The sequence below is a fragment of the Calliphora vicina genome, chromosome 4 (genome assembly GCF_958450345.1).
Source record: "Calliphora vicina chromosome 4, idCalVici1.1, whole genome shotgun sequence".
Classification (NCBI taxonomy): domain Eukaryota; kingdom Metazoa; phylum Arthropoda; class Insecta; order Diptera; family Calliphoridae; genus Calliphora; species Calliphora vicina.
In genome coordinates, this window is record NC_088783.1 from 69,496,662 (window position 1) to 69,519,147 (window position 22,486).

Here is a 22,486-nt window from a genome sequence, read left to right on the forward strand (position 1 = left end):
ACTACTGCTAAGTTGGTCGTGTTGTAAACAAAAGTTCGCCTTTTTTGTTATACACACAGACATCACGATCTTTCTGTTAGCAACACGAACATCTGAGACGAATAACGAATAATTCGTTCAAACTCTCTCAAAACAAAAACAACACACAGTGTTTAATTCTGTCAATTTTGGTGTTATGACTGAAGATTTTCTTTTTTGACTACTTTTATTGCTACCTTAACTGCTGCATCAAGTGCTACTTTACTGCTACCTTAAAAATTAAAACTCAATATAGAGCAGTAGCAATGATTTGTATTTTTATGCTACTACTCCATTTACAATTCATGTTTTATTACTACTGCTCTGTTAAGAGTTTTATATTTTGAAGGTAGCAGTAGTTTTAAAAAAACAAGAAAACGAAAAAAGACAAATGCTACTGCTACCGCTACATACACTTTTTTGAAGCAGTAGTTGTAACAACAGTTAAAAATTTGTTAGTTATCGTAGCTTTTTAAACACTGATTATTGGTAATTTAGTTGTCTAACTAACAAAAATGCGCACTATATTTTTAAAAAGCGGATCAGGGTATGACCAAATTTTAAAATTTCAATTTTGAAATGCCTATAACTCGGAAAATATTAGATATAAATAGCAAAAATATAAAAATCTTTGATATCGGATGGGAACAAAAAATGGCATGTGCTTAAAAATTGTACATGTCGAAGGTACCCTACTTTCAGCTCCCATATCGCCGCCCCTTGAGCATTTGTAGAACCCATTTTAAAAACTTAAACTCGAATACTACTTGGCTACGCCCACGTCAAATTTAGACGGACCGGCCGTATAGAAAAAATTTTGATTCTGCTCAGAATCATTCACAATTTGTAAGATATTGTTTCACTACATTGTTCTTCTACTCTTTTACTACGACAAGAGCTCTACATCATGAATACAGTTATTGTGAATACCGCTAATGTTATTATCTTTTGCTGAGTTAGCACAACATTTGTATACCGTTTAACATGAGCGGTAAAGGTATATATACTTTATACCCTATAGTTCGGATGTTGTCTCTGATGAAATCCCAAGAGAAACTTTCTCGCTGTCCCGTTTTCTCATGTACCTAGTTGGTGCTCTGAGGTTACTTGTAGGTATTTTTAAATGGTCCTTATGGATGCGTTTTGGTAGCTTTTAAAATGTATCCACTGGCTCAGAAAACGTGACCTCACTAGAGCCTCATAATGGGCCATTGTTTTGTAGGTAACCGACTAGCATCATTTGTTCATATTTTAAGAACTTCATACTACTTTATCCAGATTTTTTCATGTTTCACTGATCGACCCGATGGCATTTACAATCATATACCTACTCGGGAGAAATTCGAAGCAAAATCTCACAAGTGCTTTGTCTCTTAACGGAAGATCACTTTTTTTGGTGCTTTATTCTTCAATAATATTTGTCTCGATCTACTTCGCTTCGGATACTTTAACCTTTCTGGCCTTAATCACCTCCTTGTTCAATGGTAGATTGCAATAGAACGTTTAAAGTTTCTCGATTATTTGGTTAAGGAGTTTATATCCAAAAAATATTGTAGCCCAAAAAGCCTCACTGGCCTTAATCACCGCCTTCTTCAATGGTAGATTGTAATGGATCCATGTTTAAAGTTTCTTAACCCGATCTGAATTCAATATAAACCTCCTTACTTAATTACAAACCTTAAAAAGCTATTACTAATATTTAATTTATTTAATTTTACTAAGTGCAAAGTTATTAATTAATAAACATTTATATAAAATAGGTGTTAATAACAACATTCGTATTTTTTTTATTACAATAATTACGTTATGTTTAAAATATTTTGGAATATTAATTTGTATTATAAATATTTATTCTACTACACGCTAGAATATAAATTGTATTTGTTGTTTGGTATTGTAGGTCAGTTCTATTCTATTTCTTATTAGTTTTTAAAATCTCAATTGAGAAATAAATGATTATTTTTCTATGACTAGTTATTCCATGATTCTCAATAATACTTTGTGCTAGCATTTAACAGTCGCGGCATTTTTATTGACAATTGTTTAAAGCATTTTATTTATTTATAATTATTTTTTTGTTCGCACTTTCATTAATGGGGCTCTTATGAGCTAATATAGTTGTTTGTTTTTAGTGTTTACATAGGTTTTTTTTTGTATTTTATTTATTTATATTTTTTGTTTACATTTTCAAAAAGAGGAATTTTATGAAACGGAAAAGGAGAATGCAAGAGGTAGAGAGACTCAAAATAATTCGCTATTTATTAGATATTTTGTTTTTGTTACTTTTATTCGCTAAACCACCTGCATGTATGCTAAAGTACAAATACAAAAATTATTATTGTTATTATTTGGTACTCGTATTTGTCTTGCAAATAAGTATATTTAAATATTTAAATAAACAGATAAACAATTTAAATGACTACAAGTCGCGTTAGACAAACGTACGGAAGGAAGGAAAGAAAATACGTCAAACTGACAGACTTCACTATTTCACCAACACAAAACCACAATATATTTTTGCGAGGACAATCTGAAAATTTGTTTTATAAATTAAGACTACATATTAGGCTTGGACTAAACATGTTTTTATTACAACACACCAAGGAGCGGTTTATACTGCTGATATCTCCATGCTGACAGCGACAAAAAAGACCTTGGATGTCACCTGTCATCCTGACAGTCACTGCAACTTTACTACTAGCTGTAAAATATTTTTCTGCAACTTTGAGGTCCTTGCAAATATGTATAATTATTTAAGTTAGACATTTAAAACGAATTAAACTATTTGACCAATTTGCAAATGTTGGGCTTGTTCTAAAAATTGTTTGCCTGCCCTCGTTTAGACACACATAAACAAGTAATTTATTTATTTTTTTTTTGTTTTTAATGGCTTATTTTGTTTTTGATTTTCTGTTTCTGTTTATAATTTTGATATTTTGCCAAAAGTTGTTAAATTCGTGAACAAAAATGCATAAAAAATTATTCGTTTTTTTTTTAAAGTCTAAAAATAATATACTTTTTCTTGCCAAGTCTTCATGTCTGCTGTACTCATATATGAAAATATGACTGTCTGTATAAAAAATATGATTGAGTCCAAGTTCACACGAAATTTGATGATCCCGTATAAAATTTATTAATTTAAATCGCTTAGATTTAATAAAAATTGTCAAGAGTTCAAGAGCTTGATGAAACTGGTAAAAAAAATGTTTATAATTATTTATATTTCCGGCTATAGATAGATATTGTTCGATTAATTATCTAATTGTTTACTTCAGCAGAAGTAAAAGTAGACATAAATTCCAAAGCAACTGAAAAATAAGACCAACTCATTAAATGAGAAACAAGTTTTTTCTAAGCCGGCACTTCAATGATGAATTTTACAGAGAGCACTTCGACATTTGCGAACTAAAATTTTGCATTGGGCCATTTTAAGAGATATTAATAAGCCAATGTATTTTTCTCTCTCAACACATGGATTCAGGCATCTATATTCAGTAAGTTAGGTTAGGTTTGGTTTGGCAGATTGTAACACCATTGATGCAGCTTACATAAGTCCGATAAGGTCCCTATGTTATACCTGAATAGAAAAATTATAAAAGAAGAAATTGTCCGCAATGGACAATTGATATGTAGTAGAAGAAACTGGAGGTGGGAAATAAGATAACAATGTATAGAGAAGATTGTTCAGCAGAAGTAAATATAAATGAATTGATATAAAGTAAGAAGTATAGAAAGAAGGAGAAACTGGAGGTGGGAAATAAGAAAAAGAAGAGCTTCAGAGATTAGAGCCATATTGATAGGCCTATACATTCGCTTAAACGATCAGTGCCCATTATAGAGAGATCAGAACTATCACTAAAGAACGAATGTATAATTATGAATTATAGTTTCATCCTCCTCCTCATTGTGATAACCTCTTCAGGAGTCAGTATATTATAGTTCCTACACAGAGAAAAGAGATTCGTGATAGCAACCGAATTTGTTGCCAATCGAATGATTCTACCTTAGTGACCGAATTTTACAATTGTGGGTAGAAAATTTTGGAAGCGGAAACTAAAGTTTGGTTGCTTCAACCGAAATTCTTCTTTATCAACCGACTTTCTTTTGATAGGACCGAAAAATTCTATATGTGCAACCAAATCATTCGATTGGCAACAAATTCGGTTGCTATCACGAATCTGTTTTCTCTGTGTAGGTGGAACATAGGGCCTCAACAAACAAGTTAAAATTTGGTTTGTCTAAAGCTTTAATTTCCCGCCATGTACTAATCCCTCAGCTTCAACCAGTCTCCTCCATGTATTAGCAGGTCTTCCTTTACTTCGGCTATCCTGCGGGTTCCAATCAAGCGCTGTTCGAGTGATATTGTTTGGGGGCTTCCTCAATGTTTGCTCAATCGAATTCCCTTTAGATCTTCGAATTTCGAATTTGGATAAAGTGTTGGCCCAAAATACGCGCAAGATTTGCCTCAGACGGTTTATGAACACTTGGAGTACATTTATTTCCTAAGTTGTAGCGTGCCCTGTTTCGCACCCAATCAGAACAACGGATTTTATACTAGCGTCAAATATTTTGAGTTTGGTGCACTTAGAAATGAATGTAGACCGCCAAACTTTATTCAGCATTCCAAATTATGCTCTACCTTTTCTGATGAGGGATCTTATATCATCACTTGCTCCAATATTGCTGGAAATAATACGTCTACTTCTACCGGTTTTCCTTTTAGAAATATAGGTCGGATATTGTTGGCATGGACCAGATTTAGCTGTACACTCGCTCAGGTGCTGAAGTTTTGTCTCGATATAAGAGTGTTTGTGTGCCAGAAGACATATGCCATCTGCTTAGTCTGTAATACCGCTGTTGTTAGTTGTTACATGATTCATTATTGTGTCAAGTATTAAGTTGAACAGTAAAGGCGAGAGAACACTGCCCAGATTTATATTGGCGCTTAATTGGTTCTCGTGAATGATCAGACAACTAGCTCAGTAGTCAGTATAAGGGAGTCCAATTCGCCTGACATGTACACTAAACCTACAATGTCCAGCGATCATTGATACTATGTTACTAAACTGCAACATGGCACCCTCCCTTGCAATATGATTGCCATCAGTATCTACGTGTTTTTTCACCCATATTAGTGATATTGTTGAATATCTTGCCAGATCATTCTGAGACTTCCGGCATTCCCGGACCAATTTCTATGTGGTATAAACTGTATAAATAAGTACATCCCAAGTAGATATGCAATAGTAACTAAGCCAATTAATCGACTTATTGATACTTCAGCCTGAATACTACTACACTCACCAAGAAGAAAAAAATCTTGATTCCAAACTTTAGGAGCCTTCAGTAAAGATAAACAAACACGTCGCATCTGAGGAAAAGAGTTCAAATAGACCCTCAGATATGAAAGAACCAAGAACTTTTAAAAATGGTAAATCAGAGGAGATTGGAAGGATCCCTAATATTCTTGCATGTCTCTTCGCTCGTTGATTCCAACTGTCAATAGTACTGAGTCTAATCGCAGTGCATATTGGCAGTTGTTTCTGTCAGTTGTTTCTGCCAAAATATGAATCGAAATCTAACTCAGTATAAAAAGTGCCGTTTACTTCATTAACCTTTCAAGGGGTGAGCGATTTATGCCCTATTCAGTTTATCGCTCTTAGCGACACAAGCATATATTATATTATCATGATGCGTTGCTACCGATAAACCTTAGGGAAAAACAGTTCTGATATAGTGATCATAATATTAGCATGCAATTGATGGGATCATGCGAGATATGGTGGTTTGTGCGGTTCAGAAGTGGTGATTTTGACATGGAAGACAAAGATCGCCCAGTCCAGCCCCAAAACTTTGAATACCATGAAGAATGTTGCAATACTCAACAAGAGCTTGCAAAATTATTGGCAGCTACTCAAGCAGCAATTTCAAAACGTTTGCGAACAGCAGGAATCGTCAAAAGCATAGAAATTTGGTACCATACTAATTTATGCTGAGAACCCTTGAAAGACGAAAGTCTTTTTTGAACCGAATCATTAGTTGCGATGTAAAATGTATCAATTACAATAACCCGAAGCGTAAGAGATTGTATGTGAAGCCCGACCAACCAGCCGAATCGAAAGCCAAATATCCATGGCGCTAAGGGAATTATCTGTATTTGATGGAAGCCAGAGAGTCTTATCTATTATGACCACCAAAGGAAACCTGCACCACACGAAACTGATTCGTTTGAAGCAAAAATTGGCCGGAAATCGCCCAGAATATGAGACCAGTCATGAAACCGTGATATTCCATCATGACAACGTTTGTCCATACGTTCCAATACCTGTTAAAAACTATTTAGAAAGAAGTGGTGGGGAAGTTTTCCTCACCCGTCTTATAGTCCAGGCCTTGCTCCATCCTACTACTATTTGTTCGATCGATGCAGAACGCTATCTCTGGGACACGCTTAACTTTGGAACATAGTATCCGATATTGGCTTGATTCGTTCTTGGCCTCAAAAGATGAGCAGTTCTTTTGGCTCGGAATTCATACATATGTTGTCAGAAGGATGGGAAAATTTCATAGCTAACAATGGCTTTTACTTTGAATAAATTCATATTGTGCAAATGTTTCAATTTAAAGCTAAACATTTCAAAATATCCTCCATTTTTAAGTCATGCACCCAATAGTTTACTAATAACTAGTATTTATCACAGCGCCTTCCTTCGACGGTATTGAAACGCCGCCGAATTAAAATAAATAATGGCTATGAAATAGCATGAATAATGCGCCTACTCACCACCAGACAAACATAACGCGCAATTACAGAGTTTTCAAATAAAAAGATTTTCTCCACCTTTCACCTTTCCTTTCCTTTGCAAAGAAAGTAACATAATTATTATGTAGGCATTTATTTCCTGAATTTGTAGTACCGCTATTGATCTAGGAGTTAACAGGTTGAAGATTTAATTTTGATTGTAATAAATTAAAAATAAATTAACTAAAATGAAGAACTCGTTAAGGAATGTTTGAAAACAGTTTTCGAATATGTTGTCAATACTTTAATTTGTTGGAATTTCACACAATTTAAATTTCAAAACTTTAGTTACTTAGTATTACTACCAAAACAAATGATTAGATTTTCAACAGCCTGAATTACAAACTATATGATTAGATTATTATAAATGTTAATGTTATAAAGTTTTAGCCTACCCCTTATTTAGGGGTATATTTGTTGATATATGTATCTTTTATAACAACGTCAGTAAAAACTTCAAATAGGCTAAATATGATACGTTTATTCTTATATGATTAGAACTAAAAGATTAAGATTAAAAGTGATTCATATTCTCTATTTTTACTTCAATGAATTGTGATATTTTTGGTTGTTAAAAATGTAGGTGATACATCAATACATGATTCATGTATTGTGAATATCCTGGAAGAGGTAAAAGTCATATTTTATAAGCATGTTTGAGTTGGTAAAGGTGTATGAGATTCGTCACCACCGATCTTCGATATGTTTTCTTAAGTTATATGACAAACAACATGGTTATCAACTCAGAATATTTCGTCATTATATACCATGTGACGTCGTCGTTAAATTTTTTAAACAGTTAAATTTATTTGTTCGTCTTGCTAGTAAAACTAATCACTCAAGGTCTTCTCAAAATTTAGTTGAGATAAAAAACAATATAAACAACAAAAAAAAATAGTTAATTTTATTACATTTATGATAAACATCTAAAAACTGTCACCGCCATCCATACAACACGAAAATATTAATACACACATTATATGGGCGCCATATTGAGTGGCATCATGTTGAAATCGGAATATTAAATACATTTTAGACAAGTGCAATTGCACTCGTTGGCATGCCAATAAAGGGTGATCCAAATATCGATAAATTCTTGAGTTAGAGGTTTATCTCTACCTTAAGGAAGATTCTGATAATATTCTAGATTATTTCTGTATTATACGCATAGTATAGATCTTAAAAGACGCCCCATAAAAATGGTATATGTAGGTCAAATCTTAGCTTCGAGGCTAAGAAAGCTTATAGCTCGATTACTTGACTTAGTGCCTAAATGATTGGGGAAATTATTTTCAATACATAATGGGAATGATTGTTCTTTCTAATAAATCTTTCAAATAGCAATTGATATTTAATTTTGTTACAATATTTTTTTAAAAATATACTTCTATTTGCACCACTCTGTAAATATCTAACAACAATATGCCAGCACCGTACTGTTCCTGAGTTGTTGGAAAATGTACATAAGTCTTGAAATATGTATGTGCAAATCTCACTCTATCACCCCCTCCTGCTCATTGGCTTGTATCTGTTAAATCAACTATAAATTAAAAAAAAAAAAATAAAATAAAATACGAAAAGCAAAGTTAATTTTCTAATCTTACAGTTGGCTACATGAAAAATACATTTTGAATGTCTGTCGGTCGTTTTATGGTGGGCACAACAATAAAAGCAAAATCTATTTTTAGATTTTTTTGCAAAGTAAAAAACAGCAAAGAAAGAAAAAATAAATAAAAACAACAACTGGTGGAGCACATGATAACAATGGTAGAAATATATACAATGTCTCACAAAAGTGTATGCATTCAGCTAGGTCCAAGGTGGATTGATTACTTCTCAGACCTCGTAAAACTACTCCAAGTTAAAGTAATTTAATAGCAAGAAATTTCCAAAAATGACTCCCCGGGAGGTTATCAATAATCTAAAATTAGAAATTAGTTCTCGATCTGTTATCCGCAGGTTAAATGAGGCTGTCCTTGGTTTTATATATAGATATTATGACCTAGTTTGAAGATTCCATCACGAGAATGACCCCAACCTCACTTCTACTGTTGTAACCAAGTGGTTACAACGCAGTGAGGTATGTGTTTTGTAGTGACTATCCAATCGCTAGTCACTTCAAAATACGGACTCAAAATTTAACACGAAGGAAGCATTATTATATGCGCTTATAAAGGAATGTCAAAATATTTGAAAGGAGTCGATTGACTCTTTAATTTGTTCAACGCATCGTCTCTGTGAAGCAGTAATAAAAAGCAAGAGTCACTGAAAGGGCTAGACAATTTTTGTGAAAATGAAACCAAATATGTATGCGGAATCATTGGGACCCTGACCATAAGCTGAACATAAATTTGGGACAGCTTAGTCTATGCGGGACAACTCCATACCGTTCTCAGTTGTGCCAGAACTACTCTTATTTTCCGTGGCAGGATTTTCTCCGTTGGTACTATGTTCGACATTCATGCGGGGTCCTGCAACCGCGGTATTGATAAAAATTCTCCAAAGCTGCCTGTATATACCTTTGTATCTTCTCCTAATATACATGAAGGTTTGTTCTGACACGCCTCAGGGTAGACTCCAGCGGTGTGATGTTGAATCTGACTCTTCCGATGACATCTCAAGAGGAACTGTTTCGACAACATTAGTTCCTTTACTGGAAGAACCTCCGTTTACTCGTATATATGCTGTTTTGAGGTTATTTCGGTAGCATTAAATATTTCTCATAGGCTGTTACTCAACGAAGCTGACCACATTGTCTTGTAGGTACTTAAAAAGAAAAAGGTTTCTTTATCCATGCTCCATGTGCTGCCAATAGCGTTTGGAGAACCTTGTTTCTACTTCGGAATTTGTGCGTGATTACAGTCGCATGAGCTGTGGTGCTAACGTAAATAGGCTTTCAAAGGAGACCCCTAAAATCTGTGGATGGTTCACAGCCGAAATTTGGTAGCATTGAATATTTCTCCACTGGCTGTCACTCAACGAAGCTGACCACATCGTCTAGTAGCATGAGCTGCGGTGGTAAGGTAAAAAGGCTTTCAAAGGTGACCCAAAAAACCCTTTGAGTGGTTCACAACCGAAATTTGGACACTATCAATTACAGCGCCAATATTGAGCTTTACATCATTTGTCCAGGTGGTGAAGAGTGTTGCCTAAGACTTCGTTGGTGATAGTTGCAGATTACTCGCAGTGAAGAAGTTGTGTATCCCAAATAACCATTCACCTCAATACTGTGACCCGTAGCCATAATACTGCAGCTGTGCGCATACGAGATCACTTGAGAGATTTAGTAGTTAAATAGGAGTGGATACAGCACTTCTACCTTAGGTATACCTTGTTTAACTCTACGACCGACGGGCAGGTTTACAACCCATTTCTTCATGTTGTTGTGGACTGCATGATTTCCTGGAAGAGAGTGGGGTGCTGATAGTGTCGAAGGCCTCCGCCAACCACACAAACCAACCGTCATCTGTACCTGATTTCTCTCTCCATTATTACTAATAACGACTTCTGTAAGTACTTACAATCAGTTAATTATTATAGTCCTTACATGATATCAACGAGTTAAAATAATAAGTTAAAATTTTTTAAGTTATTTTTTTTCCAATTGCTATTATATTAATATTTTTTGTTTTTTAATTTTTTTTTTGGTGGAAAAAAAATTCGGGTTACAAAATATTTTTTCCGTGTTTGACGTATTGTAGGTCCAACTTACTATGGTCTTATATACGTCGTTGCAAAGGTCTTTGAAATATCTATCATTAGATATCCATATTGTCTATATTAATGACTTAGTAATCCAGATATAGGTCAATAATCGAGGTTGTCCTGGTTTTTTCCTCATATCTCAGCCATTTGTGGACCGATTTTGCTGAATTTAAATAGGAAAATTCTCGAAAGCATGTCTGACAGAATTATTTAAGATTTGGATCCCGAAGATATCTGGGGTCTTCAGAAAATTGATTTAAACAGACAGACGGACATGGCTTAATCGACTCCGCTATCTATAAGGATCCAGAATATACATATATTCTTTATAGGGTCGGAAAATTATATTGTGGAAATTACAAACGGAATGACAAACTTATACATATATACCCTTCTCACGAAGGTGAAGGGTATAAAAATGTTTATGAATCTTTCAATTGTTCAATAAATGAATTCATAAACGTTTTTCTTTTTTTTTGTAAATTCCTCAAACTTATTTGCTACACTGTATAGCTTATGCATAAAATAAATAATAAATACAAATGCAAAAACAAAATAAAATAAAATTCAAATTATTTTTGTTTTTTTTTTTGTGTATGTAAGTTTGTACATATGTATGTATATACAATTTGTATTAAAACGTACATATTTACTCACAACTGGTTGTAACTTGTACTCAGGACGAGTACAACACAATAATTTTTACTCGTTTCATTTGTTGGAGTAAATGTTTCGTGGATAATAGTGATGCCAGAGCTCTTGGAAGGTGTCAATATCCAAAAAATCTTCCATATTCATCAGTATTTAAAGGGGATTTTGAAGGTATTACATTTTCTGAAACATCAACCGATTTCGGACGAACAATGATCACAATTAAAGTCGGAAATCTAGCGACAATGGTACATAGTGGACAAATTTTGTTTTTAATGACCAGTATACATATACTCTACCACTTCCTATCAAGGCGAATTTATACAAGATGGTGGCAGTGGAAAATCAGGCAAATTCGATCAAATTCATTACATTTTTATAGGTTATGGAGTTTGACATTCCAAACAATACTCTCATTGTTGAGGTCGTCAAACTGCTTATATAAAAAAATTAATAAAATTCTTCGTATTTGTCATTGCCCTGTTTACTACCGTGCAGTGCAAGATCTCTGTATAATTTACATGTCAGTTTCTTATCCCACTCTTTTGGATCATTGGAGTTTCTTCATATCATGTATTTTTTTCTATTCTAAAATGGAGCGTGTTCCGATTAAATAAGGAAACTTTTAAACGATACCAACACTGCGAATCTTTGGTTGTGAAGTTAATCCACCTTGAAAGTCTTAAAATTCATTAGAACATCAACTAATTCTCAGTTCATTAACTTTCAAATCATGTTACCCGACTACACAAGTTGTTTACCTCAATTTCATTATTGCCATCTGGCAATGCCATTTCTTGTTTCTACGTTTTCAAAAATAAAATGCATCAACAGCTTTTAAGTTGATATTAGACAGACAGTAATAAAAATACAAAACAAAACAAACGCTAGCGATAGACCCAACCAAAGCCAACAGAAAAGAGAGTCAGTCACAAGTTTTTTGTTTTGCTTTATACTTTTAAGTATGGGTTGTAAATAAAAAAAAACAACAATAATGTTTTTTTTTCGTTACTTTTTGTTTATTATTTTCGCGACATTACTTCGATGTTATTCACCTCTTGGAAAGATGATGATTGTTTTACTCATAAAGTTTAAACATGCGCCAGTTTAAATATTCCTTTTCAGTTGTTTTTTTTTGTCTTCTTCTTTTCGATTTAAATTCCCAAAGATATCTGTCATTTTATTATTAACATACATTTTTCTTTATTATCTTAAAAAAAGAAAACAAGCAAGAGTAATTAACAATAATAATAACGTAATAAAAGTAAACAAAATCGTGCAAAACGAAGTAAAAAAAATTAGCATGTTTGATTTGTTTATGTTATTTTTTAGTTTAGTTTTGTTTTCTTCCCTTCTTCTCTTTTATCTTTTATCTCTTATTTTGAGATTTTTATAAGTAAATCCATAGACATGTATGTATATATTTTAACAGAGTATGTGTTAAATAAAGAGTAATTTCGATATATTTTGGGGCTTGTTCGTATATATGTAAACAAAATAACAAAATTCGCCACACACCCCTTTTTTCCATTGTTGTTAGTGTTTTTGCGTCTTATTTTATTGCTATTTTACTTCTAATTGAAATATTGGTAATTTATCTTTATATTTTTTGTTGAGTGTATTTGAGAGTTAGTGGGTGTGTGTAAATTACGTATTTTAAAAATACTTTTATAGCAGTTGCAATAACATTTTTTTGAAATGAATGTTTAATATTAAATGGCCTACATGATATTGACATATATACAGGGTGTTTGAAGTTTTTTGGGTATAAAAAGAAACATGCCAATACAAGGAAATATGTAGGTAATTGGGAGGATAGTAAGATTTAAGATTTATTGTAAGTGACTTATCCTCGTAGTTGAGGTGTGATCTCGCCACTACTATGGCTTATCGTTATTAACGGGATTCTCTTTGAACTAGACAAAAAAGCTATAAAAGTTGTCGCTTATGCGGACGATGTGGTATCAGGATTGTTTGCGGATGTTATTAGCGATATTACGTCCACTGTTAAATACTCAACACAGGATTAAGAGGGCAACGGTTGCCTATTACACCTGCCGTAAGATGTTTGGTATAAAATGGGGACTTAGTCCCAAAATAGTTAAATAGATGGAAAAAAAAAATTCACCGGGAGTTTTTTCCGTTTTCTCATTTTTTCCTATTCAAATTCTATGTTAAAAAACCGAAAAGGGAAAAAACTCCCGGGGAATTTTTTTCATAATTGGGCTGATAGTACGTCCAATTATTACTTATGGATCTCTTGTATGGTGGACTGCAACTAGAAAGAACTATGTTGTAGACCAACTATATAAAGTCCAGATATCAGCCTGCATTGGCATAACTGGTGCACTGAACTGCACCTTGTTTCAATAGACCTTCATAAAATGGCCACCTCTGGCTGCAGCGTAGCAAGACTTCACGCATGCGGATGTTGGAGATCGAGAACATATGGTCATGTGGGAATTCTGGGTCTACTGCCTTCGATCGTTTACCAACCTTCGTACTAAATTACTCCATACAGTCAGCGTCAAAAGAAAGTGTACAACTTGTTTTTACATTTAAAACGTTTTATTTACATATTAAAAAACAATTTTTTCTCCAGTTCTAGTATATTTAACAAAACACTTAATTGTTCTCTTGCAATATATAAACAAAAAACTAAACTATTTCAACTGCAACAAAAACAGTAACAACAAAACCAAAAATACTCCATTTTTAACGCGTCAGAAAAAAGTGTACACATTTAGAATTGCAATAAGATTTTTCTAGCTACATAAAAAAATATATTGTTATTCTTTATTTTTGCCTAGATTATAATTTTTTGTGGATCTTGCTGCTAGTCTCATGAGATTTTAAGATAGTAGCTTTTCTTGTTTGATCGCGAGAACTTTAAAACCAAAATGGGAAAACAAACTGCAATTGAAACAATAAAGTAAGTCATAAAATTTAAAAATGAAGGCAAATCGTCACGTGAAATCTCCTCTATAATAGGAAGAAGCCATAATACTGTAAAAAAAATTATAGACAAACAAAAAAATTTTGAATTTTAGAAGATCAGCAACGTGCCGGAACACCAAAACGCCTTAACAACCTTGAAATACGATCGATTGTGAGAGCAGTGAAGAAAGTATTCACAGTAAGTGCAGTAAAATTATGCGAAGAATTAACAAATTCGTCTGGAGTGGGAGTTAGTAACAGTACGGTTCGCCGAGCGCTACACCCAAATGATCTATATGGTGGAGTTCCGAGAGAATAACCCCACATTTCCAAACGAAATAAAGAGCGACTTCGAGAATTCGCAAACAGGTATAAAAACCAAGAAAATTGTTTTGGAATAATGTGATGTTTACGGACGAAAGCAAGTTTGAGATTTTCGGAAGTAAAAAAAGAAGTAAAATTTGGAGAAGCAAAAATCAAGAGTTCGACCAAAAAATGTACTATCCACCGTAAAGCATGGTGGTGGTTAGTTAATGGTGTGGGGGTGTATGGCGGCAAGTGGCATGGGAAAACTCATTTTTATTGATAGTTTGATGAGCAAAACCGATTACCTAAACATTCTTATAGAAAATATGGAACCCATCATTAGAAAATTAAATCTAGACCGAACCTGGATCTTCCAACAGGACAACTATCCGAAGCATACTTCTTAACTTGTTAAAGAATGGCTGTTGTATCATACACCGAAACAACTGGAACAACCCCCATAGTCACCGAACATTAATTTCATTGAACATCTGTGGTAGCATTTGGACATACAGATCAGAAAATGAAATATTACCAGCAATGACTCTCTACACGAAATCCTGCAGGAAGAGTGGTTCAACATACCAACATCGGTGACATCAAAATTGGTAGAAACAATGCCAAGGAGGCTTGAAACTGTTTTAAAACCCAAAAGATGTCAAATAAAATACTAAACACGTTTTTACTTCTAATTTCCCTAAACTGTACACTTTCTTTTGACGCGTTAAAAATGGAGTATTTTTGGTTTTGTTGTTACTGTTTTTGTTGCAGTTGAACTAGTTTAGTTTTTTGTTTATATATTGCAAGAGAACAATTAAATGTGTTGTTAAATATACTACAACTGGAGAAGAAATACTTTTTTAATATGTAAATAAAATGTTTTAAATGTAAAAACAAGTTGTACACTTTCTTTAGACGCTGACTGTATATAGATTTTGATAGGGTGTTCCAGGCCTTAGTGGTGTATGGGTAATGTCGTGTACGAATATGATACCAATATATATGCAGACGGTTCTAAAATGAGCTGTGGTGTTGGTTCTGGTGTTTTCTGCAACGAACTTGTGATAGGCATCTCATATCGTCTTCCAAATGAATGTAGTGTTTTTCCGGCTGAAAATTTTGCGATATTGACAGCTACTTGATCATATTTTTTTATTGGGAGCATTTGGCATCCACAAAGCATTTCCATCTTATACGGTTTGTTGCAGTTGTTTTTCGCGTATTTTCCATGTAAGATTGCAGTGTCCTTGTTATTGGAGTATCTACATGTGTACGATGTTGCCATTAGATCCAGTCTATTGTTATTTTGTATCAGTTTCGTTAAACGGTCGTTGTTCCAGCTAAGATTGGTCTGCTGTGGCGGGTCCTAGGATACATATACGATGTTGCCATGACATCTAGTCTGTAGTTATTATTGCCTTGCATCAGTTTTGTCAATCGGTTGTTGTTCCAGCTAAGTAGATTATTGGTCTGCTGTAGCTGATCTAGGATAATGGGGCTGCCATCTGTCGTTGCCTAGAAACAACGCCCTCTGTGTATTTGGTGTTGTGGTCGGGAACCTTGATAATCATCTGATTCCTACCTTTTTCCCAGAGGGTGTCGGACTGCCTAACCTTTGCCATGATGTTAATTTCTTTTCCAGGGGATGGAGAGGTCGGGAGCTACACCATGCCGCCACCCCACTTGATCATAATTCTCGCGGAAATATTGGTGTTTTTGTCGACAGTCAGGCGGCACTTCTCTCACTGAATGCCAATACAACTTTATCTTCTTTAGTCAGGCAATGTAAGAATGCTCTGTCGAGGCAAGGTCGTCTATCGGACATTACCCTAGTTTGGGTCCCTGCGCACGGAGACAGACTACTATGGCAATGAGCAGACATGCGAATTAGCCAGAATGGGAACTTCTTTGGATATCTTCAATGCGGTTTCAGTAGCAATTCCACTGGGGACTATTAAAAGTATTATCCTCAGACACTTTCTTACAAAGGCTGAGAACAGATGGCGCAACTTATATACATGTAGGGTAGCCAGGGTAATGTTGTCCTCATTTAACGAAAAACGAACTATTCAACATATAACCTGTAATAGAAGGAATATATCAAGGTTGGTGGTAGTACTAACGGGGCACTGGACACTAGGGTAGCACATATGGCTCAACTTAGATATATGTAGGGTAGCCAAGGTAATGTGGCCCTCATTTAACGAAAAACGAACTATTCAACATATAACCTGTAATAGAAGGAATATATCAAGGTTGGTGGTAGTACTAACGGGGCACTGGACACTAGGGTAGCACGTCTCCTTGGACTCCCTTTTAACGACCATTGTCGTAGCTGTAAGGATATGGAAAAAGAGGAAACGATTTCTGGGCAACTACACACTGATCAATCTTGGTGAGGTAGCTGTGTCCGAACTTAATGACCTACTGAGATATCTCACAGCTACAGTATTGACACTGCATCTGACGAGTGGTGTGGCCTTGTCAAAATGGGTTGCTTTCGACATTGCATAAAAGATACCATGCAGTTCTATATATTGATGTTCCACTAATTCCACCTCCATGTGTAATATTCCTTCCATGAATTTCAGTTCATTCATGTTTAACGCAATGGCAAAACCCAATATATAGGAACTCAAATATTATTTTGATGATGTCCATGTAGCTATAATAGCTATAAACTGTAGAATTGAGAGCGAAGAGAAATCGTAACACTTTTTTCTATCGGATCAGTAGCGTTGGTGATGTCACGAATAAATCCATCCGTCATTGAATTGGAGCGTATTATAAGCTTTATAATGAACTCGGATTGGTTCTATTGTGAGCTTGAGCATCCTCCTCTTTCCGCCGAAATATTTCTTCAGGTTTTGAAATAGTCATCCGGAGAATAGGGCGGAAGAGAGAGCATTTCGTAGCCTAAATCGTGAATTTCTGCCATGGAAACTTCACATGTGGGTACCCTTTTGTGCACATGATTGTAAGCAAACGCGGCAGCCATCTGCGGAAAGCTTTCTCATACCCAAGTGATCATTCAAAATTTAAACCACTGAGCCATATGGGATGCCTATGGCTTCCACAATCTCTTGAATTTTCAATCTCCGATCGGCCAACACCATATCGTGATTTTTTTCGTGTGTAGAGACCTCAAATGGGCGGACAGAACGTTCAGCATATTCCGTACAACGAAATTCAGTAAACTACTTTTCTACCATTGAAATTGATGGTTCAGAGTTCCCATAGTATTTATAAAGCTAAGCCTTGATTTGAGTGATCGTTTTTTCCGCAAAAAATAATGCTTAATGAGCAGAGGAAATTCAATTTTTTCCAGTTTCTTCTCAAGTTACGAGGTAGTCTGCTATCAATTTGAAAGGAGTCAACTGACAGATGACTGTTGGTGGGAGCAGTGTTGCCCGTTCAGTTAAGAGCAAAATTTAACAATAAAAAATCATACAATTCTTAGAAAAGTTTTCTGCAAATATTAACCTGAAGGTCGGAATGTTAAAATTATGAAGCGATTTACATCTAAGATTGAAGATTTTTAAAGAACCTCTCACTTTGCTCGTAGATTCTATTTGTCAAACTATAACATTTCTAGCATGACCCTGTATTTGACAAAAAAATCCACATATGTACACACAATTTCCCATTTATTGTACCTTACTTATTTATTTACCAACCAACACACAAACATCTACTACATATGGCTACGAATTCTCTTTATTTTTCGAAGTAAATAATACAAATTCACCATAAAGAGTATGTCTGCATTAAGGTATATTTTTGTTTGTTAAAGAGAAAAACTATGATTTTGTAATAAGTATTTTATTTAACTACAATATGAGAGAATCGTGTAATTTATTATTTATAATGTTTGTCCTTCTGTCAGACAATGTTTACAAGTTTATTTTGTTTTTTGTTGTTAATAAATAAAATAAACAAAATTACTTTTTAACGTAAACAAATAAAATATTTTAAATATTTATGGCTTATCTGAACGCAAAAATAAAATATCTATAAAACAAAATTTAAATACAGCGGAGATGAAAAGTTAAGCCAACTGCCTCTTCACAACTATCCACGACACCACTGATTATTGTAGAAATTCCTTAGTTGTCAGAATCTGACACCTTCTCTTTGGGGAAAAGTTGACAGAATTTTCAACCTTCCTGTGACATAAGTTAAGACAACCACCAAACTGTGATAATTCCTCATTATCACATATCTGACAGATCAGCTTGAACAAATAATATATTATTCAGTTAAATATTAATTTGAGTCTTGAGCTCTGATTGTATCCGATGACTTTTTCTCATAAAATATATGTACATAAATACAACTCCAAGGCAAGTCTTAGTCCTCCATTTACAAATTTGTGGCGCCAATTACAAATGTATAAATTCAACCTTTTTTTGTTGCAAATCCAAAAAAGACACGCACAAAATTAATGTTAATCTTTATTTAGATTTTTCTTTGTCGTAGGCTGGAATGTAGGCAACTCATAAATATAAATATTAATTTAAAAATTTATTTTATTTTATTTAATATTTACTATATAAATTTAATTGTTTTATACTTAATTTATTATGCAAGTATGTCAGTTCACTTAAAACATTTTACAAATGGAGGAAATACCAAAAATTAATTATTTCTTTACAAAAACACAACAACAAAAAAATACAAAATTCATTTCCCTGGCTTTACTGAAAATATTTTTAACAAAATGAGGAATAAAAGACAGAATTTGATTGCAGCATATCAAAGCTAAAAATGTGAACAATTTTGATATAATAAATACTTTGTAGTCAACAAAATTATCAGAATTTTTTGGCTTAATTCCCAATGATTTTATTTTTTTTGTTCGGTATTTTCATATTCGAATCTGAAGAGTACATAGAAATGTGTAATATAAAAACAAAACAAAAAAAATATTAAATAAAGAAAATTGTGTTCATAGTTTTCTAATGTCTTGGTCACACTGTGACCTTACCAACATTATTTAGATTGAATTTATTTTTTTGTTGTTGTTTTATAAACAATTTTTAATGGAAATCAGACATCAACTAGGATTGAAGTGATTAAGACAATAATAGAATCAAAATTGATTAAATGAATTGGAGCTTAATAGCTGAAGATAATAATGACTTCTTAGAATCCAAAAATTCAGAATCTGACACCTCCATTTTAGAGAAAAGTTGTCGGAATCTGACATCTGCTTTTTAGAGAAAAGTTCTCAGAATCTGACACCTTATATTTATAGACAAATTTTAAGAATTTGACACCTTCTCTTTGGAGAAAAGTTGTCAGAATCTGACACCTTCTCTTTAGATTGGAACAATCTTACACCTTCTTTTCAGAGAAAAGTTGTCAGAATCTGACTGATTTTCTTTAGAGAAAAGTTGTCAGAATTTGACTGCTTTTCATTAGAGAAAAGTTATCAGAATCTGACTGATTTTCTTTAGAAAAATTATAAAAAGAGAAAAGTTGTCCGAATCTGACTGATTTTCTTTAGAGAAAAGTTGTCAGAATCTGACTGATTTTCTTTAGAGTAAAGTTGTCAGAAGCTGACACCTTCTCTTTATAGAAAAATTTTAAAATTCTTACACCTTTTTTTCAGAGAAAAGTTGTCAGAATCTAACTGATTTTCTTTAGAGAAAAGTTGTCAGAATCTGAATGATTTTCTTTAGAGAAACATTGTCAGAATCCGGCTGATTTTCTTTAGAGAAAAGTTGTCAGAAGCTGACACCTTCTCTTTAATGAAAAACTTTTAGAATTTTACACCTTCTCTTCAGAGAAAAGTTGATAGAATCTGATAGATTTTGTTTAGAGAAAAGTTGTCAGAATCAGACTAATTTTCTTTAGAGAAAAGTTGTCAGAATCTCAATGATTTTCTTTAGAGAAACATTGTCAGAATCTGACTGATTTTCTTTAGAGAAAAGTTGACAGAATCTGATAGATTTTCTTTAGAGAAAAGTTGTCAGAATCAGACTAATTTTCTTTAGAGAAAAGTTGTCAGAATCTCAATGATTTTCTTTAGAGAAAAGTTGACAGAATCTGATAGATTTTCTTCTAATTTTCTGACTAATTTTCTTTAGAGAAAAGTTGACAGAATCTGATAGATTTGCTTTAGAGAAAAGTCAGAATCTGACTAATTTTCTTTAGAGAAAAGTTGTCAGAATCAGACTAATTTTCTTAAGAGAAAAGTTGTCAGAATCTCAATGATTTTCTTTACAGAAAAGTTGTCAGAATCAGACTTATTTTCTTTAGAGAAAAGTTGACAGAATCTGATAGATTTTCTTTAGAGAAAAGTTGTCCGAATCTGACTGATTTTTTTTGGATCAAAGTTGTCAGAATCTTACTGATTTTCTTTAGAGAAAAGCTTTCAGAAGCTGACACCTTGTCTTTAGAGAAAAATTGTGAGAATTTTACACCTTCTCTTCAGAGAAAAGTTGAGAGAAAAGTTTTCAGAATCTGACCAATTTCCTTCAGAGAAAAGTTTACAGAGTCTATTTACTTAAACTATCACATGATAACAAGTCTCATATTATTGCCAAAGAAACGTGTAACAATTTTATTTCATCATATTGTTATTGTTTGCAATACAAAACGTTTTTTTATTGTTTAAGATTGTATATTAATATCACATTATCACGTTTCAATTATAAACTATATTATGCCAGTTATCATAAAGTCTCCTTTGGTAAATTTTCCTTTACGTTCGTTCTTTGGTCATTTAAAGCAAATTATCATTTGCTAAAATATCTTATCATCCTATATGTGTTTTATCATAATAATACCGGGAACAACTTGTTACCCCAGATCATTATTCATTTATTCGACCTTTAACAAGTTATTGTGTGTCACGAAATTTCATTGCAATTTGTCTTTAAACACGTTTAAAATAGTTCTTATCTAGAGATAAATGTTTCTAGAGATTTTCAGTTTATGATACGTGTGGTTGGGCGATTAGAAATAAGTTTACGATTGTTATTAATCATCGTTAGTATGACAATTTTATTGTTGTTTAAAGAGCTATTTAATATTTATTTTCGTCTTTAAATATAATACATTTTCGTTAAATTCGTAAATTATTTTTAACAATCGTTGCTTCTAAAGGACCGTTTTAGAGGACATGACATGTACCAAATTTTGAACTCGTTACACATGCATTTCATACGCACCCAAATTCTCCTGTATGAATTCAATTTATTAATCATTTGTCTTAATTTAAATATCAGCACCCAACAGAGATATTCTAAATTAAATGAGTTGATATTCTTAAATTATAACAAATGTGTGTAGGTATTATTTTTTTCAATTCAGTTTAAAAATACATAATCATTCCTTCATTAAATTACCACCTTATTTTCTTCCATAATATATTTTTTTATTGTTGTACTGTCATTGAGGGACAAAATGAACATAAGTACAACAAAAACAAAACAATAATAATACAACACTAATACATGCCTACGTGCCGACTAACCCGTATGTAGATTTGTTTGTTTGTTTTCAATGTGTAACATTATTGAAGAACAAATAAAAAACAAAATAATCAACAACCAAAATGGAAGATAAATATTAAGAGAGAGAGAGCAACATATACTAATTGTTGAGTCTCTTTTAACATGTGGTGTAATTATTTACAGCTCTTTAAAAAACGTGATGTTATTTATCTACGAATAAATACATATGTAAATATGATTTTTTTTGTAAGAGAATGTACTATTAAAAGGACATTATTGTTAAGAAATTAAATTTTTAAATCAGGACTCTATAAAACACGGAGATTATAATATAAAGCACAAACAAATTCTCCAAAGTTATTTTCTAACGAACAGCTTGATAGCATTTTCATGCTTATATTTTTGGAAAAAGACTAAACAAAATAATTTTTTAAAGAGAAACAGGAAACAACATAAAAACTAACGAGTAATATTAACTTTTAAGATTGTTTTAAGAGGATATTTTTGGTGAGTTTTTTTTTTTTAAATTGTGGATATGATGCATAATTTAAAACTCTTTTAAAATATGACATAATCTATTATTATAATAAGAACTATGGGGTAACAG

At 33.1% G+C, this 22,486-nt stretch overlaps 1 protein-coding gene across 1 annotated transcript in view; it reads left to right on the forward strand.

Moving 5' to 3' along the window:
• l(1)G0007 (ATP-dependent RNA helicase l(1)G0007) overlaps positions 1-22,486 on the forward strand; it is a 70,607-nt gene that overhangs the window by 42,866 nt on the left and 5,255 nt on the right. The window lies entirely within an intron of this gene.